The sequence below is a fragment of the Nyctibius grandis genome, chromosome 8 (genome assembly GCF_013368605.1).
Source record: "Nyctibius grandis isolate bNycGra1 chromosome 8, bNycGra1.pri, whole genome shotgun sequence".
In the NCBI taxonomy this organism is placed as follows: domain Eukaryota; kingdom Metazoa; phylum Chordata; class Aves; order Nyctibiiformes; family Nyctibiidae; genus Nyctibius; species Nyctibius grandis.
Window position 1 is genome coordinate 27,228,020 of NC_090665.1, and position 21,990 is coordinate 27,250,009.

The window sequence follows — 21,990 nt, forward strand, 5'->3', positions numbered from 1 at the left end:
GAGTGTTTTGATGCAACTCAATTATTTTAAATGTTTGTTTCTCTCTGTAGGCTGTAAAAGGGGGCGGTCTTAAGAGGATCTGATGAGTTAGTAGAATTTATACTCTCTTGCTATTCCTAGGGACAGTAGTGAACTGTTGAGGATTACAACCCATGGATTTGCCTTTTCCAAGTAGCACTGTTTAGTCGTTAGGGTTTGGGGTATCACCACCACCACCCCTAGTGCTTGTAATGTGCAAGAAATGATGCAAGTAGGATAACATCTGGCAGTACCAATGGCAAAAAGCCTGGGATAAATGTGACTTACTATGACACAGAGATTTCTTAATGACGGATGCCATGGCTGTGCTGTAGTCTGTAAAAACTTAAGCAATTTTGTGCAGCTGATAGCTTGTTTAATCTACATTCCCTTTTTCTGGGAATTAATTTGTATAGTCCCATGATGAAGAAATGCCTTGTTTGTCAGAGACTAGTCTGCTCAAAATGTCTGTAACTTCTGTAGCAACAGGAGTAGGAAACTTCAGGAGATGAGTTCTTTTCAATTTCAACTATAAATTGAATTTACTCATTGAACTTACAGGTGTTACGTTCTGTAACAAAGCCTGTGCTTCGGCTTTCTGTCCGTCAGGGATTGCTTAATTCTCTACAATGTAAACAAGTAAACCTAAAGACAGCAAACATTTCTGGAAAGCAGATGTTTGTCTGCCCTCTATTTAGTCATCTGTCTTGTTAGCTCAACTATCGTGACAATTCTGGGACCAGTTAATTTTATGGTAGGAATCAGTTAAAGCATATGTGTATTCCTCATGTAGTATTTTGAAAACATGGCTAGAAATAGTACAATTAAAATCAAATACAGGAGCTCAGCAAGCGGTTCATTGTATTTTGGGAAATACTCTTAGTAAACTGCTAAAGGCCAGGATGTTTAGTAAGATTACATTGTGGCCATGTAACTCATTTTTCTAATGAAGTTGAGAACTATCAAGCTGAAACTAAAGATTGAAGTTAAAGCATTGGAACTTTTTTTTTTTTTTAGTTCAGATTGAAATACTTTTGATGTTTTTGAAGGAAATCATGTTGATCCTTTTAATTTAAAAAAACAGTCATTTCAGTTTTCTTTTCCATGACAAGTTTCAGACTTAAAACAAATCTTGATTTGCTTTTTTCATGAATGAAATCATAGTTTCTAACCTTCCTTGTGTTTCAGCCTTCCATATTTGGATAAAACCATATACAGATGTGTGAAGGTAATCTGTCATCTGTCAGACGCTATTTGCTAATTTTGGCAGGACAATGTATTAAAGCAGTTTAGTTAACATTAAGATACAGGGCATATGTATCGGAAAACTAAAGGAGATGATAAATGACTCCCAACTGGATTGAATGGCATAAGAAAATTAAGCATCTTACCTCTGAACTCTCTTCTCCAATGCTGCAAATAAAAGAGGAGACTGGAATTTTTGGGGGCTTTTGGAACTATTCTCAAGGGTCAGGAACATGAAAATTATGAAAAGATTGCTGCAAGTAAGAGTCTTAAGTAAAAATGGGTACTGCAGTAAGGTGTGATCAATAGCTACTGGAATCTGCCACATAAGATTCATTATTGGAATCCTAATTCATTTATCCTCATTTCATTTGTGAATTAGCAAGAAGCTTGAAAACAAACTTAGGCATCTCTTACATGTTATTTAGTTTAGTTTGCTAAGAGGGGAAAAGATACTTTTGGATAAAAAACATGTACTTATTAGATGTGTGTATTTTTAGGAACCTGAGAACTAAATGTGAATGTGATTTGTATTCTATTTTTTTTAAGAATAACTACTTATCCGACGAAAAACAAAAAAAGTTTTATTGTCATGTCTCTTGTAATTTTATATTTCATTATCATGTTTAAATAATTGGTGACAAAAAAGTATAGAAGTTTAGATCTCTTTATAATATTTGTCTGGATCACAATAAATAAAGTAACTATTTTCCTCATTCTTTTATTTATTATATCTTCCTATTGACAAACTGCACCTATTAGACAGTCTCTGGAATCTGCAAAGCGCCAAAAATGTACGAGAAGATGTACGAATAAATCAGCCTCCTTACTTTCACTCTTAGATTTTGATTCAAGTGGTTGGCATTACTGCAGGTTTTTTGGCATCAGAACATTCAAAAAAATCTACACTGTTGATTGGAAATCTACCTTGTCTGAATGCCTGTGTTCTGCTACTCAACACTGGAAACCAAACAGCTCCACCTATCTTCCATCTCCTCTTAAAGCCATGTTCTGTTACTAAATGGCAATTTTTGAAGAGCAGCATGACTTAACCTAAGAAACTAATGTGTGGTTGGTGTTTAATGAACTTGAAAACTCTACTTGCTTAAAGCTTTTTTGAAAGAAAGTGAGAACATCAGTTCTAAAATTTACCTTTTGAAATTCTGTAAAGGTTTCGTAGTTTTCTTCTGATTTAAATAAAAGGCATATTTAGCAAAGCAGATATTTGCTATACTTAAGAGGAAAATTGTACCTCAAAACATTTTATGTAGTTATTTTCAAAGCTGTCTTACAAGTATTGGGTATTTAAGACCATATTTTTAAAATTGTGTGGGAACAGGCTGACATATTTCCATAAGCACCTTTGAAAGCCCTAAACAAAAGTCCAGACTTATATCAAGTATAATGCCAACAGCATAAGTAGCATTCCATGTGTCATCACTCAGTACAGAATTTAGGCAGAGAAGTTGGGTAATACTTTGCTGAAGCTGCAAATATTTTTCATAATAGACATTCACAGAATAACTTAAGAATGACAGATATGTAATATAACAAATCTTGTTTTCTGAAGGAAGTGCTCTTGTTTCAAGAGCATAGAGTTGGAACTTCTGTGTTTTTTTAATTTGGTGCACAAAAGGGTGTGTGAAGGCAGGAAAATCCATAAATAATTTTAAGGTCCTAGGCAGCCTGCCATTCTGACAGCATATTTTATAAACAACCATAAATAACACTCACTGCAGCATATCAGAGACAATTACACCATGCCATCAGCACCATTGTTCTGATTTACTGGGGTCTTTGAAGAAAAGAAATACTTACCTGTCATGCCAAACTGCAAAGCTGTAATATGGTTTGTTTATTTTTTCCTCAGGGTTCATTATGTTTGGCTCTTGTTTTCTGTGATTTTTCTGCTTGTTTTGTGTTTCAAAATACAGTCAGGAGTGAACCTAGATTATTTTTTTTTAATTAATTAGAATGCCTGAATGGCTGAAACAGAGTATAGATGCAAAGCCTGTAGTACTGCTAAGTAAGAATAATGCTCTTATGAGAAGAGTCTAACTGTTTTTCTTCTGGCTTTTCTAAGCAAAATCCTTTTGTTTTGAAAGTGTCTCAAGCAGTAGTACCAAAATAACACAGGATTAGAAGGATAATGGAAAAGTGGTGGGGCCTGAAGACAGAAGGATTCCCAAGAAAAGTCTATTAGGGTTGCATGTTTCTGTGATGCACTACAGTGAGCCTCGGGTGTCTTTCTAGAGGAGAAGTGATGTGAATACAACAAATAGCACGGTAGATTGACTGGTAGGTTCTGCAGCAAGAGATGCCAAATAGCTTCATTGGCAAAGGAGTGACCCTGGGAAAGTTTTCTAATAAGGGTTGAATTATATAGGGCACAAATTCCTATTGGAAAGTAGTAGAAATTAGAGCAAACAGCAGCCTTGGGAACTTTAACATTTTTCAACTGTAAGTAGAAATGTCTAGCCCCGTTAACTTGGATATCTAGTACTTTGAGACCCACTGATCCTGTGTAATTTTTTAGAGGAAAAAGTGAGTGGAAGTTTTGTGGTATTTTCCTGGATGAAGAGGTCAAACAAAAGTTTAGAAGTTACATATGGTATGGTGATCCAACAGGTGATGTTCATGCTCTCATTTTTTCTAGTGTTAGAGACATGTATGCTTGACTTTACTAGGGTAGGTCTGCTTTGCCATCTGTGTGAAGCTTGTGTAGGTATACTTCAACTATGCAGCAAGGTGGCATAGGTGCTAGAACAACATATTCTTGACAACCTAGACCTGAACCTATGACTACCAACCCAGGGTTCTGGCTTGGTGTGTGTTGAAGGTCTTAAGGCCATTCAGTTTGGCGGTGTGAGTTGTTTTTTTGGTTTGGTTTGCTTTTGTTTTTGTTTTTGTTTTTTTTTGGTGTGTTTTGTTGTTTTTGTTAAAATTACCTCTCGTGTCTAGATGTATCACAACTACAGAGCAGGTATAGCCTTAGAAATGTAAGAGGTCAGAGTTCCTAACCCGCTTGGTTATTAAGCATCCTACGGCACTTCTTAACAAGAGAAAGCTTGACCTGATAGCCTGGCCCGAATGCAAGTTAAACAATTTATTTGGCCTGCTTCAAGTTCCACAGACAGATGTATTCTTTGGCTAATGTTTTGAAAAGCTCTTGAATGTCATACATCACTTAAAAAATTGTATTTCTCGTGTGAATTCAAATTGTATTCTATAGTTTTTTGCAAAGCTTTTGAAGAAGGGGTTTGGAATACTGAAGAGTATTATCTAGTGCCACCTGTATTCCAAAGTTGACGCTGTTCTTCTGGAGTAAAAAAAGAAACAGCATTATTTAACTAGCCCGCAGCATGCAAAACTTAGAAAGCAGATTTTCATGATTTATAGACACTTTTGACAAAACAAGATGATCTTCTGTCTTGCAGGAAGTATATGTCAGTAAGAAGTATAATTCAGCAAATTAATGCAAATAGGTGATTATTAGATGGTAGCCATCTGGAGTAGAAGCAATATTGCATGGAAAGTTTCAGAAGGTGGATTTTGTGTGTAATGGATAGTGGGTTACTCTAAACTGTCCGATTTGTACAAAAATGTCTGCATTTTCTGAATCTGAGCGTTCTTGTAAATGTAAAACAATTATTTCACTTTGTAAATCAATAATCACAAAACATCTCTTTGCAAATATTGTTTATCACTTGCAAAATGTGTTGATTTCTTCTGAATTATTTATTTTACACACATTTCAGACTTCTCCAGTCCCAATGAAATATTTGGGGTATAGGCTGATTAGAATAAAGGGCTACTAAAAATACTATTTGAGGAATGATGGTGCTGGAAGTTAGTTTGACTAATGAAATGGGACAGATTCACATACCTTGATAAAGAGGAAGCCAACATAATTACTGAGGAGCACTTTGGGCTTGTTCTTTTGGATTCTTCTGTGATTACAAAAGAAACCCATCAGTTCTTCTGATAAATAAAAGGCTTGGCTGTTTCTTGCTTTGGAAGGCTACTTGTTTACAACACAGACCAATATAAATTGACAATATGCAGGATTTTTTTTTTTAAATTCACAGGATTTATGATTAAAGAGCTTGTGCCACACTTTTTTTTTTTTTTTCATTCTGCATGCTGCTGTGTGCACTAGAACGCTAGCTTCCAATTGTGCAAGATATTCCCATAGGATTTTTCCAGTATGCTCAGTGTTTATTCTTTTATAAGACTCTTCCAGCAGATGGCTTCTGCATTGTCCATATTAATTGTAATTTCTATGAAAACAAACATTAAATTGCTTATCTCTAACAAAACCAGAGTTCCATACCACTGTCTATTGAAGCTTCTAATTTAAGGAGGCTTTTGACAACTTCTTACTTCCCAAATGTCTCTTTATCTGTGGAAGTCCAGGAGTTGACCTTTTATTGAAATAAAATCCCATCCAGATGTAGCTCAGCTGAAAATTAGCTGTCAGAAATAACTGAATAGAATCCAGCCTCCACTGGGTTCACTGGTTCACTGAACTTACATCTAGATAAACTAATTCAGATTGGATATGAACAGATTCACTACATCAAAAATAATAAAATAATAAAAATTTAGTCAGAAAATTGCCATTCTCTGTAGAATCTCAAAGTCCAAACCTGAAACCCATACTGCTAAAAATTATTGAATAGTTATTAATACTAGGAAACCTTAGGAAAAAGATGTGATTTTTGTATAGATACAAAAAAGAAACTCTCTTTCTTTCATTCTCCTAATATCTTTTTTTTTTCCTTTCCCTGATTGTGGCATATGATTCAGGGAAAAATTATTCTAAACCCAATCTCTTTTTCTTATACTGATATGAGTGATGTTCTAGTGAAAATTGTGTATTAGGGTATGGTGTTGCCTAGCAGAAATGTCAGAACTGCCTGTGGGAAGTGCAAATCATTGAAGAAATTTATTGTAATTTTTTGACAGATGAATTCTGGAGAAGAGAATAGATATTAAAGAGAGAAAAAGGAGAATCAAGTATCTGTTTTTATATAGCTCTGTATTCTGGCTCAGGCATTTTCTCAGAACCAGGGTTACTTTGGATGGTGTTTAATTGGGGTTAAAAAAAATAGGTTGCAATTCCAAATCATTGCCAGTTTACAACAATGCCTGGAAACTAGTAATTACCTCTGTTCCATAATTTAAAATATGAGTGCTTTGCATTTTAATATGACTCTGACTTTTGTTATGTGCCATAACTTCTTGTAGCAAGCACCAAACCTCTGCTCTGGCTGTGAAACAGGATACAAAATACCATGCAAGCACTGGTCAGGAAATGGTCCAGCAGAGATACTGTATGTGGAGACAGAAACTTAGATCCCAGAGCAGTGCAGCTGTGTTAGAGTGGGCATTTTGGCATGTTGATGTAGCTGGGTTAGTTTGTGGTTGGCAGCAGCTCAAGTAATCCTTTGCTCATCTTTATCATGTGATGTAGACAGGCATCAGAGTTAGGTTTTTGGTCATAGTTTGTTTCGTAGTGATTTGGACTCAGCTCGTTGACTTTGAATCATAGGAGTATTTACATACCCAGAACAGCCTGGACTCTGAAACATGAACCCTGTATTGGCTGTGCTGGTCCAGGAATTTACATTTATGTCATTCAGAGACTTGCTATTTGAGTCTTGTTTTCAGCAGTCCTGCACCATTTTAACATTGCTGAGAATCTGGCTCGCTTGAATGACTGTAGTCTAGTTCAGACTGAAGTCTGGTTCAGACTGAAGTCTAGTTCAGCAGGTTTTGAATTTGAGGAAAAGACCTCACTATCCTGAAAGTTGTTCAGGGAACATTGTTGATTTCTAGTTATTATTTATTTGCAACAGGGAAGTTCAGGACTGAAAGTATTTCAAACTCCAGATAGCCAGTCAATCACCTATTGGTTAAAGACAGATAATGCTTACGTACCGACAACATGCTGTCCTCCTGGGTTAGCATGATTAGAGGTACCTGTGATGTCTGGTGATAACACACTGACAAGTAAAAGTTGTGTGGTTTCTGCCTCTACTTTCATGTTTCAGCTTTAATGTTTTAAATTTAACAGAATTGTCTTTTTTGTATCGCACTGATGTTTCCAATATAGTACAATCTCAGGATGACTTTTGTGTGATTTTGTGTGCAATTTAGGTTAGATAATTGCACACAATTATCTAACAAATAAATGAAGCTGTACTTAGAAATACTTAAATGTAGTATTTTGCAACATTAATATTCATATGCTAATGATTAAGCAGAAGATATAGTTCAGGTTATTATAAGCATGTGCATTACTGGCAATATTAGAACCATTAAACTCTGTTGGTAAAATGGAATAAATTAAATTAAAGTGTTTGTTCAGTTTTCCTTGTGTGCTCAAACTCCAAATTTAGCATGTTTTAAAGCCTTTTTAAATTTTGTTGCTGTTAATATTAGTGAAGTTGAAGAAGTATAATTGTCAAATTATACTCATTTACCCTTGCTAACACAACCTAAATATATTCACGTTATGGTGGGTATGCAATAACTGTATATGCTAATAGCAGTTTTTCCTTACTTATTCTCATTTTTTTCTTATAAAGATTCAAAAGGATCTTGCCCCAGATGTCTTTCACAGAATCACAGAATGTTAGGGATTGGAAGGGACCTTGAAAGATCATCTAGTCCAATCCCCCTGCCGGGGCAGGATTGCCTAGACCATATCACACAGGAACGCGTCCAGGCGGGTTTTGAATGTCTCCAGAGAAGGAGACTCCACAACCTCTCTGGGCAGCCTGTTCCAGTGTTCAGTCACCCTTACAGTAAAGAAGTTTTTCCTCAAATTTAAGTGGAACCTCCTGTGCTCCAGCTTGCACCCATTGCCCCTTGTCCTGTCAAGGGATGTCACTGAGAAGAGCCTGGCTCCATCCTCATGACACTTGCCCTTTACATATTTATAAACATTAATGAGGTCACCCCTCAGTCTCCTCTTCTCTAAGCTAAAGAGACCCAGCTCCCTCAGCCTCTCCTCATAAGGGAGATGTTCCACTCCCTTAATCATCTTCGTGGCTCTGCGCTGGACTCTCTCTAGCAGTTCCCTGTCCTTCTTGAACTGAGGGGCCCAGAACTGGACACAATACTCCAGATGCGGCCTCAGCAGGGCAGAGTAGAGGGGGAGGAGAACCTCTCTCGACCTGCTGAGCACACCCCTTCTAATACAGCCCAGGATGCCATTGGCCTTCTTGGCCACAAGGGCACACTGCTGGCTCATGGTCATCCTGTTGTCCACTAGGACCCCCAGGTCCCTTTCCCCTACGCTGCTCTCCAACAGCTCTGTCCCCAACTTGTACTGGTACATGGGGTTGTTCTTGCCCAGATGCAGGACTCTACACTTGCCCTTGTTATATTTCATTAAATTTCTCCCCGCCCAACTCTCCAGCCTGTCCAGGTCCCTCTGAATGGCTGCGCAGCCTTCCGTTGTGTCAGCCACTCCTCCCAGTTTTGTGTCATCAGCGAACTTGCTGACAGCGCACTCTAATCCCTCATCCAAGTCATTAATGAATATATTGAATAGAACTGGTCCCAGAACCGACCCTTGCGGAACTCCGCTAGACACAGACCTCCAACTGGACTCTGTCCCGCTGACCACTACTCTCTGGCTTCTTTCCTTCAGCCAGTTTACAATCCACCTCAGTACCCGATCATCCAGACCACACTTCCCCAGTTTAGCTGCGAGGATGCTGTGGGAGACCGTGTCAAACGCTTTACTGAAATCGAGATAGACCACATCCACAGCTTTACCATCATCTATCCACCGGGTAACATCCTCATAAAAGGCTATCAAGTTGGTTGAGCAAGACTTCCCGTTGGTGAAGCCATGCTGAGTGCCCCTAATGATCCCCCTATCCTTGATGTGCCTAGAGACAGCACCAAGAACAAGTTGTTCCATCACCTTTCCAGGGATGGAGGTGAGGTATTCACTTTGTTCAATGTATTTTATTTATGATGGATCTTTTCGATATTCAAAACTGCATGCAAACTTCTTAAAATATTGCATTGTTATTTCATCCTAAGAAATAGGATAAGAAAAATTTGTAAAAGATTTTATTTAACTGTATTTTTGCAAAACAAAATGCTTAGTAGACTACTAAAGTTATGGTACTTACAGAATCAGATTTAATGTCAATCTTTTAAAGTTTATTTCTGTTTTTCAGCTACTTTTCTTTTTGAAAAAGTTTGATATTTTGCTAATTTTGCAAGAGTCGCATATACAAGTTGTTAAGTGTATCAAGCTTTATAAAAATTTTATTTTAGTGGATTAAGCATGAAGTAGAGGGTAGGAAAGGAATTCTGTAATCTTACCTAGAGCATCCTGGGTCGTGTTCTTTATTTTTACTATAGTAGCGTCAGAGGATCCTGTTTTTCAGAAAAATTTTGCGAGACAGTAGGACTGGCAAGGTATGGCAGGAGAAAACAGAAAACAATGACTAAAATATACTTGAATTAGACAAATACAATCTTTTTTTGGTTCTGCATATACTGAGTAACTGTATCACACAGCAAAATTGTTTTGTGTTGCTTTTAGTCCCTTTTTAGTTTTGCTTACAGAAAAGCCCCTTCAAAGAATCCCGAGACACTTGTAGCAAGTAAGTATGTGATTCCTTACTGCCGCCCCCCAACTTCTTTTAGATATCCTTACCCTGGTTTACAGAATTTGTGTATAATCTGGGACGTCAGTATTAGCACTTCTTCAAAGAAGTGATTTTCCAATTGAGTGTCCCTTTCAGGCAGCACTTCTACTGTTCAGAAACTTTTATTAGTGCCTGTCATTGCATGATCTGAATATTGTCACTCTGTTATGCCTGTTGCCTCTAACTTCTTACGAGTTTAAATTTATAGAGAGGCCAAGAAGGCTTTGGGAAGTTTAAAGCCCAATACTGCTCTGCAGAGGAGAGAAAACCTACACTGGATTGGCCTTTCTTACTGAATTTGGGGAAGCTGCTGGGAGAAAGCTCTCTTTTCTGAGTATCTTTTTTTTTTTTTTTAATTCTAGGCAGTTTTTTGTGTAAAAAGAATAAGAATCTAAGTACTGATGTAGGAAATACCTTGAAAGAGAAGGATGCCAACAATTGAGTCTGTAAGGCTGAAGTTGAAAGGTTTAAAGGATCACCAGGAACAAAACGAGGCATGATCATGGCCCTTTCTAAAGCACCTTCCTGTCAAGGGGATGAGCCTCATGGTGGGTGATTCGACCCAAATGGCAATCCCTTCTCAGAGGAGTAAAAAGTTACAAGACCTTATGATTCTGTTAATGAAACATTGGGTATTTGTAAAGCAAATCCTTTAATGTTCATTGGTACTCAGATCACTGTAAAAATAAAAGGTGGAGGAATTGAGGAAGGCGAAGGATCGTGAACTGTGCAACCAAAGGTGCTGCGAGAGCTGTGACTGCTGATGTGCAATGTCCTGCTGCAGCATCTGATCACACAGGATGTGAGAAATACTAACATTAACTGCTTGGTTAAACTGAAATACATTGGGCAGTGATAACAATCGCTGGTAGAACTGGCAGAATAGGTCCAATAAGCAGGAATAATTTTGAGATGAGCAGAAGGTGAAAAGGGATACCAAAAAGGAGAAGGGGAAAAAAAAGCAGGTTTTTAAATAGAGCAATATGTACTGCTCTCAGAATGTAAGTAGTTCTAACTGGGCTGGGATAGAGTTAACTTTGAAAGTCAGAAGTTAACCGTATAATAACTGCTTTTAAGTCATGTGTTAAAAACAGTATATCTTTAAAGTGTAAAGGAGAAGGAAAAAAAAGGCATGATAAAATCTATGTACAAAGTATCATGACTACTATCAATGTTAAAATGAAGTTTGTTGTAAAGGAGAGATGGAACCAAAGGTTAACAAACAAGAATAGAAGACTAATAAACAGGTTTTAAGAATATTGAGTAAAATTTATTAAGTAAAAATAATGCACTTAGTAATAGACATTTCAGAAACAAACATACTGAATAGCCTTAGTATCACCAGAAAATCCTATGGTGGGAAGTGCTTTATGTTGGATAACTGAGGTAGGTATTGATTAAAAGTCTTAACTATTTTTCTCTTCTATTGGTATCACAGAAAAGCAAGTACTCCATTCCAGCCATTTGGCTATCATTAATTATATATTGTTTAACTTTGTGTTAGCTGGTTTTCATTTTGTTTTATTAGCTAATATGTATATTTAAAAAAAGAAACCTGTAAGGGTTTTTCCAGGTCAGTTGTCATGGTTGAAGTTAAAATAGGAGAAAAATATGCATAAGCAATATTTTATAAGGAAAAATAGATCCGGTTTCAGGTGTTTCTATATCCAAACAAGAGCGACCTTGTTGCCTTGAGTGAGAATAGATGCTCCTCCTATTATGAATAATGATTATAATTAGTAGATTACCAATATGCAAAGCCTACTTTTATAACATTTTATATATAATCTATAAATGGATTAAATTTATTATATTTATAAAACAATTATTTTCAGACCTGTAAGAAACAAAGGTGAATTGATCGAGTCTTTAAAAAAAGTTTACTGCTTGAAAGTGTATTTTTTTGTTTTTAATTCATACTAGCAAGTGTCGCTCTATGACACCGGGACTGGAAAGACCGTACCTTCGCTTTGTGCTGTCCCAGGGATATTTTAAAAGGTAGCGATTAACAAATGGTGTGGAAATTCTCAATTATGAAAATATCAAAATACTACATATGCATATGGTATTTAATCACTTTTGAATTTTATAGAAACAGTTCTTTTTATTACAAAGGGGCTGATTTGGTAATTTTGGAAATGTGTTATAATGTTTCTGAGATATGTATTTATGAGAATGAGCTACCTGCCAAATGAAATGTTCCAAAATGTCTCTAGGGAAGCTGCCAGCAAACCGCAGCTTAATGTACGCATGATATACATGAAGGTATTTGTTTTCAAACTTCAGACAATTTCTTAGATCAAAATTTGGCCAAATGTGACTATGGAATTGGTGTTTTCTAATCAATGTGTAATCATATATGTGGAAACTAATTGTGTTTGTATATTTACTCAGTGCTTAGAAATTTTTATAAACTACCTTATTGATTATGACGTCCCTTCTAATAGGTGCTTATGTTAAAAGGTGTGATTTTAATTATACTGCATATATAAAAGTAACACAGTGGTTTGCAACAACTGCAGGAATTTTGAGCTTAACTTTATAACCTATAGTTGTAAGTTCTATAATCATGGGTTTTTTTGCTGATTGTGAAAATTGCGTTGCCTGTAAAAGTCAATCACTTACCAGGTGAAGTAATAGCCATGCACGGTAATAAAGAAATGTGAGCCCGACTCAGACCTATGCAGGTTGTCATGAGGCAAGACCAGACAGGAAAAAGCAAGCACAGTGGGAAGATATGTTTCTCAGTTTTCATCCAGAATCCTTAAGGGGTTGTAGACTGTGCAATGTCTTTGCTGCGCTCCTGAGTGATGGTCTGTGGTAAGGAAGCAGAAAGTGGTAAGAATGTGTAAAAACTAACCTAAGCATAACCAAGAATTCCCTTCCCAGGGAAGAGACCTTCTTTCCTTCCCTGCCCCTTCCTTCATCCTGTAAACATCACATTCGTCCTGGCAATGACCTCAGCATACTGCTGACTCACCTAATCGAACACTGGGATGGTGAGCCTGTATGGCACTCTGTGTTATTCTTCTGGCAGAATTTGAAGCATCTTGATTAAGTGTGGTTTAAGCAGGTCAGCAAAAGCTCTAGTTGTAACATTACGGTATTGTAGACATGCCTTGATGGAATTAATTTATTTTTTTATTCTTCTCTAGGTATTGCCTTAAACTTATAGGAAGTACTTGCAGCATAAACTCGCAGGGTGAACATACTACCTTGGACGCCTGGAAGGGGCAAAGTTCTGTTAGGACGACAGATTGTAGCCTAAGTCATTCTTTAGCCTGCGCATACTTTGAAAACTTTCCCCAACTGTTGAAATTGACTTTTTTTGCCATTCTGGCTTATGGGGGATTAACTTTAAGTAACTACTTGGATATATAATTCCCCGATGAGTTAAATGTGCACATAGGGGTTCTTACAGCTTACAGAATGCTCTCAACAGAAGTGCCCAAGGCTTTAATGGCATGCAAGGTACACATTATACTCTTAATTGCTATTCTGTGCTGGTGTGGACAGATGCTTCTCTACAGTTTCTGACTGAGGAAAATTTATCTTAGTAAGAAATGGCCAGGTTTATCACTTGGTGTCCTTCCTCAGGCAGCAGTTCTGTCTCTTCCCTGAACATACATTCTTTAGAACAAGCATCTTGTGTATACTACTACGTTTTAACCATTTAAAGGATGATTGTGACAGCTGACAGTGGAAACATCTACTTTTGGTCTAGCATCAACATTCAAAATGAAAGGAAAACTTAAAGTAATTCACAAGATCAGTGCAAGAATTGATTTACTGTTTTGAAGAATGCATTCAAATCTTTGAGTCTGCCCTATTAGGAGGATCAGGTCTTATAACTGCTGTTTTATTAGGTGGATTTGTGTTCAAATATGACAGAATTCTCAAGTGAAATTTCAGGATGTAATTTAAGCATGTGCTTAAAATGAGTCTTTCCCAAATAGATATGCTGTTCTAAATAACCTTGCATGGTGGTTAATGTAGAAAGAAAGAAGGAATAATTTTTAATATCTTCATGCTTATTTTCTGTTTTTAAGACGAGACTTGAATTTTTGTGAGGTTTTGTCACTGATTGCTTAGGTCTGCAAGAAAATAAAGGATGTTACCTTCCTTTGTTCTGCTGTGATTCAGAAACATCAGTCGGTATGTGGGTATGTATTTATTTTACAGGAAATCTTTTTTTGTCCTGAGCCATCGTGCCAGAGTCGGGCGCATCCTTTCCTTTTGCCTGTGACCCTCTGGCTGCCAGCTGTTCTGGAAAGCACTGCATGCTCTGCTCTGCTATACAGCAGGGTTGGAGCGAGGAGATGAATTTGAGATTTAAATTTCCGTCTCCGCTCATAAATTGCATTGTTATGTAAGAGTTTTCTCCTAGTTCTCCCCTCTCCTCCTTATTTTTTGCAAAATGAAAGAAAATGGGTCGTTAGGATGCACTGTTGGAGCCCTGAGGGCACTAATGGGCCTTAATGGCCATGAGGAGCCTCACCTGGGGCCTCCAGCCCCTGCCTGCCCAGGGCCTGTTAGCTGAGCCCTGGGCCTCAACTGTGCGTGCAGTGCCGTGGTCTCCAGCTCGGCCAGGCCTAAGGCCAGGACCCCAGCCCGAGGATGGCTTCCCAGCTTGACCTCATCTCCACGGTCCTGCCCAGCAGTCGCCACACCGCAGCCCAACCCTGACCCGCAGAGTGACTTTCCTACTGTGGCCTCAGGCCACCCTCACTTGCTTCTTTGTGACCTGGGCTGGTGGCTGGAACCGGCCACTGTCCCTGGGCCTGCCCTGCCCGCCTCGGGGCCTTCCCTGCCTGCCTCACTCCCTGCCCCTGAGGGAGCTGGCAGCCCTTGCCGTGCCCTGGCAGCGCGGGTGTTTGCGGCCCTGACCCGCTGCACCGCCTGCCGCTTTAAGCAGAAAGGTAAATTGTTAAATATTATTGTGTATTTAGTCAGAAAATGTGGTATAGGAGAAAGTTTGATTTGTGAAGAGATACGCTTAGTTTCCATACGAATATTAGCAGCTATGTTAAAGTCAAACAAATGTGTTACCAGGTAGCTATAAATTTAGTGAAACTTAAAAATGTTTTCACTCACAAGCTTGTGATTGTACAACAAATGTGCTAACTGAGGCCCTGGCATGCAAGGAGTGTTTTTTAGAGGGATTAATTAATATGGGGGTAGAGTTCTTCCCGGTGGAGGAGAAAGCCAATTTATAGCTTCAGGAATCGGTGTCAGCCGAGGAATAAATTATCTGTTTGCAGATCAGCGAAGCGTGTTACGTTGTTAGGTCCAGGAGTGGCCAACTTGATTCCCCCCCAGTACTGAACACCTTAATCAGAGGAACCTTCCTGAAACTTTTGGCATCCTGAAATTTGCTGTAGGCTAGTATGAATTTGCAGCATCCTAAATGAAATAAGTTCCAGGGTTCTGGTTTCCTAGATGAAAAATAAATTTCTCAAAGCAGTGAATCACAATTAATGAACAACCATGCGACAGTTATTGACAATCCCTTCAGAATATGCTGCACAGTGGCAAGATACTTTCTTCTTCTAATAAGGCCTAACGTGACATAAAGTTCTATCTGAAGGACCTTCTTGCTTTATTAATCTCATTATGACCACTTGAATTGCTACAGCCTCTGTAATGATTAAAACATTTGACTCCCAAGTGTGATATTATAATGAGGATGGAGTTCACAGAATAAGGCATTGTATCATTCTGCAGAGGCTGTCAGCAAATGGAAATATAAATCAGACTCCTCAGTGTACTTTCCGTACTGTTTCCATGGAAGAGCAAACTCAAAAATTTTACATACATACCTATATATGCAGGTTTCCAAATCCAACTAAGAATCCTAAGATATATTTTTTGCATATTTAAATCTTAAAAAATATAGATGCCTTGAGTACCAGTAAAGGAGCATAGTTTACTTGGAGTTACGTGAGTTGCCAAGCTAAAATTGACCACTTGTAATGTAGTATGCCCTCCTCTTCCCACCATGTGTATATTTTTGGGAAGGATTGGGGCTGAGTGTACTAGCCAAATTCCAGTTTGACAAATTATGTATTTATCTTGTTCTCTGCACTTCTCCCGTACTTGAAAGTTAATAAACTGTTCTTCATTTTCTTGAATGTACCATTGCTCAGTGGGAGGATATAATTAAATACACATTCAGAAATGCATTTTCATTAAAAAAGAAATCATCTCTTATTCAAAACACTAAAAAAAACCTGTATGAAATTTGGAATCCATCTTGTTTGTAAGTAATAAAACCAAACAAAAGAAAGATAGGAAATAAAATTTAATTCTGCCACTTTTTCTCCTGCAGGGATCTTGGGGGAGAGAAACTCTGCCATTCTTCAGCATGACGATCTAGAATAAAAAAGCATAACATGTGTTGGTCAAGTAACCTGAGGTATGAAATGAGTTAGTAACTGGAACTAGGAATAATCATTTTACTTCAGGTCTTCCTGGTCTATTTTTTCAGCTGTGTGGAAGGGGTTGTGTTATTTCCCATACAATTAGTTAATCCAGTATTTTCCTGGTTCAAGAGAAATTTTTGTGAGTACAGTTGCTGCCTTAAAAGCCTTCAGCTGTGGCTCTGCTCAACATGATTTTCTACCAGCAGTTCATCTGTCCCAGCACCAAAATCCCAGTGACTTCACTTAACTGCATATTCAGTTTCTTTTTTACACTCTCCTTTTTGGCCTAATTACCTGTCTAATAGATACATCCCCAAGCTATGTGTTGTTTCCTAATCTTGGTGAAAGCAGGAAGGAAGCATAACAGAATACTATATAATTAGGGAAAAAAGGTTGATATTTGAATGCAATTTGAAAAAATATGGAGAAACTCCATGCTTTTGAAACCTCCTGGGAAATATTCCCCAGATGCTCTGGGAACCTGGGGTTATTTGTTTTGGGTAAAATTGATCTACAAGGGACTGTTTAGGGCTAGAAACCTGCTGTCCTTTCAGACAGACTTCTTTCCAAATTGCCTTTTTACTGCCATTTTGACTTTGAATGAGTCAAATCTTGCTCAGACTTTTGCCTTTGCCTTTCTATTTGCAATACTTCTGCTGTTCAAAAATATTAGTGGGGGGCAGGGGGCAAAGAAGTATTTTCAAGCCCTGAATAGATACGAGGAATCTAATTATCAGTGAGGTAGAGAAGCTGCCATCTGTCATCTCGGGTTTAATCTTGTGAGAGACAGTGTGTAAGAATGTTAAAAAAACCCATCAGGACATCATTCTCTGCACTCCTCAGCATTTCATATTGTATGTATTAGAAAAGAACGTAAAAACCACTTCCTCTTCCTCCTGCTCCTGATTACTAAGGTAAAAACACAGAATGAAAAGGATAGACTGTGATCAACTATTACAAGAAAGCTAGAAAAAGTCCTGGGAGGTTTTTTTCTGAGGGTAATTTTCACTATTAATTATTTGTTTTATAAGGTCACTTTCCTATAATGCTATTTGAGAGTATCTTATGCACTGAATTAAGAATATTTTCCTATATTTGTTGCATGGAAGGGATTGTGAGCTTTTGGAAGCTGTATGGTTTGATAATCATATCGTTGTCGTTCAGTTGTCAAGCTAACTGAATTTTCCACTTCGTCTAGGATTAGATAGGATTTGTTCTTTTTAGTTGTAATAAAAGAGCCAACAGTTGCACCAGAAGGGATCCTATTCTTCTTAATGTTCTTTAAAAACATAACTGCTTCAGGTTTTTGCAATACATGTGTGTGATACATAATACTTTATCACTGTAAATTGGGCTAAGGCTCACTGTTTTGGTTTGGGACATTGATTCAAATGTCAGCAGTGAGCCTGACTTCCATATTTCTGCATAGTTTTCATGTTCCATTTTAATTTCATCCTTACTGTTAAAGGAAGTTCTGCTTTATCCTGTGGTACAGAAATTCATACATGATATATAAGGCAGTCATAGTCTTGTCAAGAAAGCTCTTGTTTGGCTTCTAGGGGAAAGTTTTCAGAAGGAAAATCATGGATGGAATAAGGGGGGGGGGTCTAAGCTTCATTTTCCCATTCTCATTTCTTAGTAGGCTGCTCAACCTAAAGTTGTAACCGCACTGATGGAAAACTAGGGTGATAACTCCTTACACCTTGTGGAGTTTAAAAAAAGGAGGGACTCTAGGCTCAAAATTATTTGTTGTTACAGTGGATTATTTTTTTTTTCTTAAGAGTTCAAAAGGTGATGACCATTTGATATAAGTCCTAGCAGTTGGTGACATATCTAGTCAGCAACCAAAATCAGATAAATCTGAACAATCCAACGTGTGTTGATCTGGTTGTATGGAAGTGGATATATATTAAGATTGTAAGGGTAATATTTGCTTACTTTATTGTGACTTGGTATCTTTTTTTTCTCAAATGATCAGACACGGTAGACAAAAGAGAATTTTAATGTATAATCTCAAGAAAACAGGTAAAATGCCGAAATGAAATTATTCCATGCATTAGTTGTGAATGCTGAAAAAGATCTTACACAGTGCTATTTTTATTCATACAGTGAGATCTCTCTTCATAAAGTTTTCAGGTGTTTCGTTGACAGTAGTGGTTCTAATTTGTGCCAAAAGCTGCTACAAGCCATCAGCTGATACAGACTCTTTTCTATAAGATATTACTTTAATTAGGTGTTTTTTTCAAATAACGTCGGCTGTTTCTATATCAATAGAACTCTACTTTTAGTTTGTTACTGTCTTCACTATTTAATGATTGTTTAGTCCTTACAAAAATACCGAAGTTGTCAGAAGGATAAACATGCTTGTAGGTGGACAGAGTACAGTGGAAGTATAACGTATATACATAGCGTAATTTTCTGTGCCTGTGATGCAACGTGATAGAAGTGTTGGTACAGTGCCATTATAAGACAGTGCCAGATGCCAGAGGCACACAGCATGATTTGCAATTTAGCTAATCCTATTAGATACGTAGTTGTGGGCTTGTGGCCAGTGTCCCACTGACAGTGCTGTAACTTCTCCAGTGCTGGAAACCACAACTTCTGCACCTTGATTTGCCTGAACTAGTGGGAGTGAAAGCTATCACTTGAAGATCTTCTCCAAAAGGCACTTTGTTTTTTTTGAGGGCATAATTTATCTAACTCATATTTCTCAATATCACTGTTCTAAAGACAATTTAGGAGAATAAAAAGACAAGAATAGCAAAGCTGATGCTAAGAAAAGGAGTGAAGACCATGTGTTTTGTTTGTATATACATGATACTGGTATTCAGATGGAGTATTTGCCAAACTGTAATCCATTATACATCTTTAAAAATAGCCCTCAAAAGGCTTCTTCAAATAAAGAAAGAAAACCCCAAATCAAACAAAAAAATAGCCCCCACTAGATCCTCTCTGACAACACTGCAAGCATCAATCCATAGGAGACACTTCCACTTTATGTTGAAGTAGCTTTACTTGTGGGAAACTGTGTAGATTGTAAGCCTTTCATTGTCCAGGAAAAGCATATTGAACATTCCAGGTATTTTTCTGCTGGCTTAGGGCTGTGTTTCCGCTAGCACTGTCAGCTGTGGGAGGAGCACATGGGTGGAATGGCTTGTTTTCTGTTACTTGTCTAAGGATTGTTTTAGTTTGCTGTAGTACTCTGCTGTTTATCATATCATGGAAGTAGACGTACTTTTAGCAAGAAAACAGAATATGATGGTTCAGCCTGTTGCATTGTTTATTTTTGGAGATACAGTTTCCTTATAGAGAGAGATTAGCCTTTACATTGGTAGTGTCACAACAGCATGCCATTCTTTGTAAGGCAGGAATAAGGTAATGACCACCAAGAGAAGCTTAGTGTATAAGTATGGGAGAACAATAGGGTGTTGTTGGTATTTTTACAGACATTTGAAAAGCCTTCTTAAGAAGAAAATTAATATCTGTAACATTTTTTTCTGAGACTGACCAGACCACACAATGTTTATTTTAAAAGTTTAACGTTGTGTGTATTGAAACAATGTGTCCTCATTGTTTGCAAGTGGATTACATACACTTGGGAGGCTTTGCTCTGTGCATACTTACATATACGATATTTTGATATTGTTAAGACAGCAAACATTCTACCTGAATGTGCAATTTGCGTTTTAAAACTGCTTGGAGGAAAATGTGTTTTTTTTAATATCCATCTATATATATGTCTTTCTACTTATGTAAGCAGGATGACTGTCAACATGCCAGTTTGTATTTGCCAAATAACGATGCTTTCCTATTAAAGAATAAACTTGGAACCTAAATAACGTTTTTTAAATGAAGTCAAACAATCAGAAGTCAGCAAAAGATTGAAAAAGGTTGCCCACACGTTTTTGTATGTAAGTGTTAGAATACAGTCTTGAGTCAAAAAAATCATAGGACCGGGTGGCAGATCTTGGTCTCCCCTGATTTCTGCCGTGGGCCCAAAACTAAATCAGCTGTGCTGTGTATTCCTAAAAAATATTTATCTAGCCTTTTCATAAATGTTCACAATGATGGAGAATCAAAAACCTCACCTATCAGGCTGTGATCTCTTACTATGTTTTCATTAGGATGGTTGTTTTACTTAGTCCAAAGAGTTGCTCACTTACAACACTGGTTACCTTCTATCTTATTGATCTGTATGTGTATCTGAGTTTATTTACTGCATGCTATTTCAAACTTTGCTGTCAAAACAGAATTATTAATTTCTGAGGTGTTCATCAATTGAAAGATTGTTTTTTGCTAATTTTGATTCATTTTTTCCAGTTCCTCTGTAATTCAAGAAGCTGATATCTATATCTTATAAATTAAGGAGTTATAAAGTCAGAAATATCCAATAATGCTGACTCTTACATTTAAGACATTTAGGACCCTTGTAAAGTTTGTCTACCACCCCCAAAGCAGTTCTTCCACTGACCTTACTGAAAGCTCTGAGTGCTCAGTTCTTCTGCAGATCACTCTAAGCTCCCAAGTCTACGTATTTAGAAAAAGAATAGATAATTAATGCCTAACTTGGAAAAAGTGATCCTCATCTTGTGTTTTGGGAGGTAGTATTGGTGACAGAGCTATACATCTTGCTTGTACTTTGCTAACTAAATTCAAAGAGTACAGCCAGGAGGTAATTATGGTCTACATACATCATTTTGGAGGTGGGAGCCCATTCTGTCTCCCTCTCTGTTATGGTCCCATTGGGTGTGGCTAAGGTGCAGTCATTTTTTGAACTTATATAGTACAATATCAGTCTACTCCAGTTCAGGTCACAGCAGTTTTCCAAGAGTGCACACACTGATTTTGCAGTATGATCCAAAACTGCCTGCCATAGCAGAAAAGTAGATTATACTGCGGCCTTCTGATTAAACTCCTGGGTAAATGGGGTGGAATATTGAACTCTTTACCCAAGTTTCTATGGAGCTTTTCTGTCAGGAGAAAGCTTAAACTATGAGCTCTGTTCAGGCTCTGAAAAGGACTACACTTGATGCGAGGACAGGGACCCTGGCTTATCTCCTTAGCCTGTGTCCCCCAACATAGTAAGTCTGTATCTTCTGCTCATTCATTTCTTGTGACTCCTGTTATATCCTCCTTCCCTGCAGCTCCTCTCTTCATTCATTCATCTCAAAATCCTCTAGACACGTGCTCTGTTTACTTAAGTCAGTGATTCTCTGTGACAGCCTCCAACAGAGTTCTCACAGCCTTCTGTCTCTGAGGTTGACTGGTTATCAGCTCTTTCCCCATTGCAGCTCTTACCAGGCCTGTCCTTGCATCCCCTATGTTATGGAACAATCATCTGTGTCCCTTCTAGTTCCTTCTGCTATTGTCCTGATGTGGTTTTCTCCAAGACGTAATGTGAATTAGATTGCATGGCACCTCAGAGAGCTACAATCACAGCATGACAAAAGTTCAGCTCTCATATGGTAATTGCTCCTCAGCATCTGCATAACTAGTTCTCACTAAATTTAGGTATTCACATTCTAACTTCATGAATATATATGCCAGGTAGGGCGGACTTCTGCTTTACTTGAAACTACCACTGAGTTCCATGGGATTAAGGAGGACAGGACCTAACTGTTAAT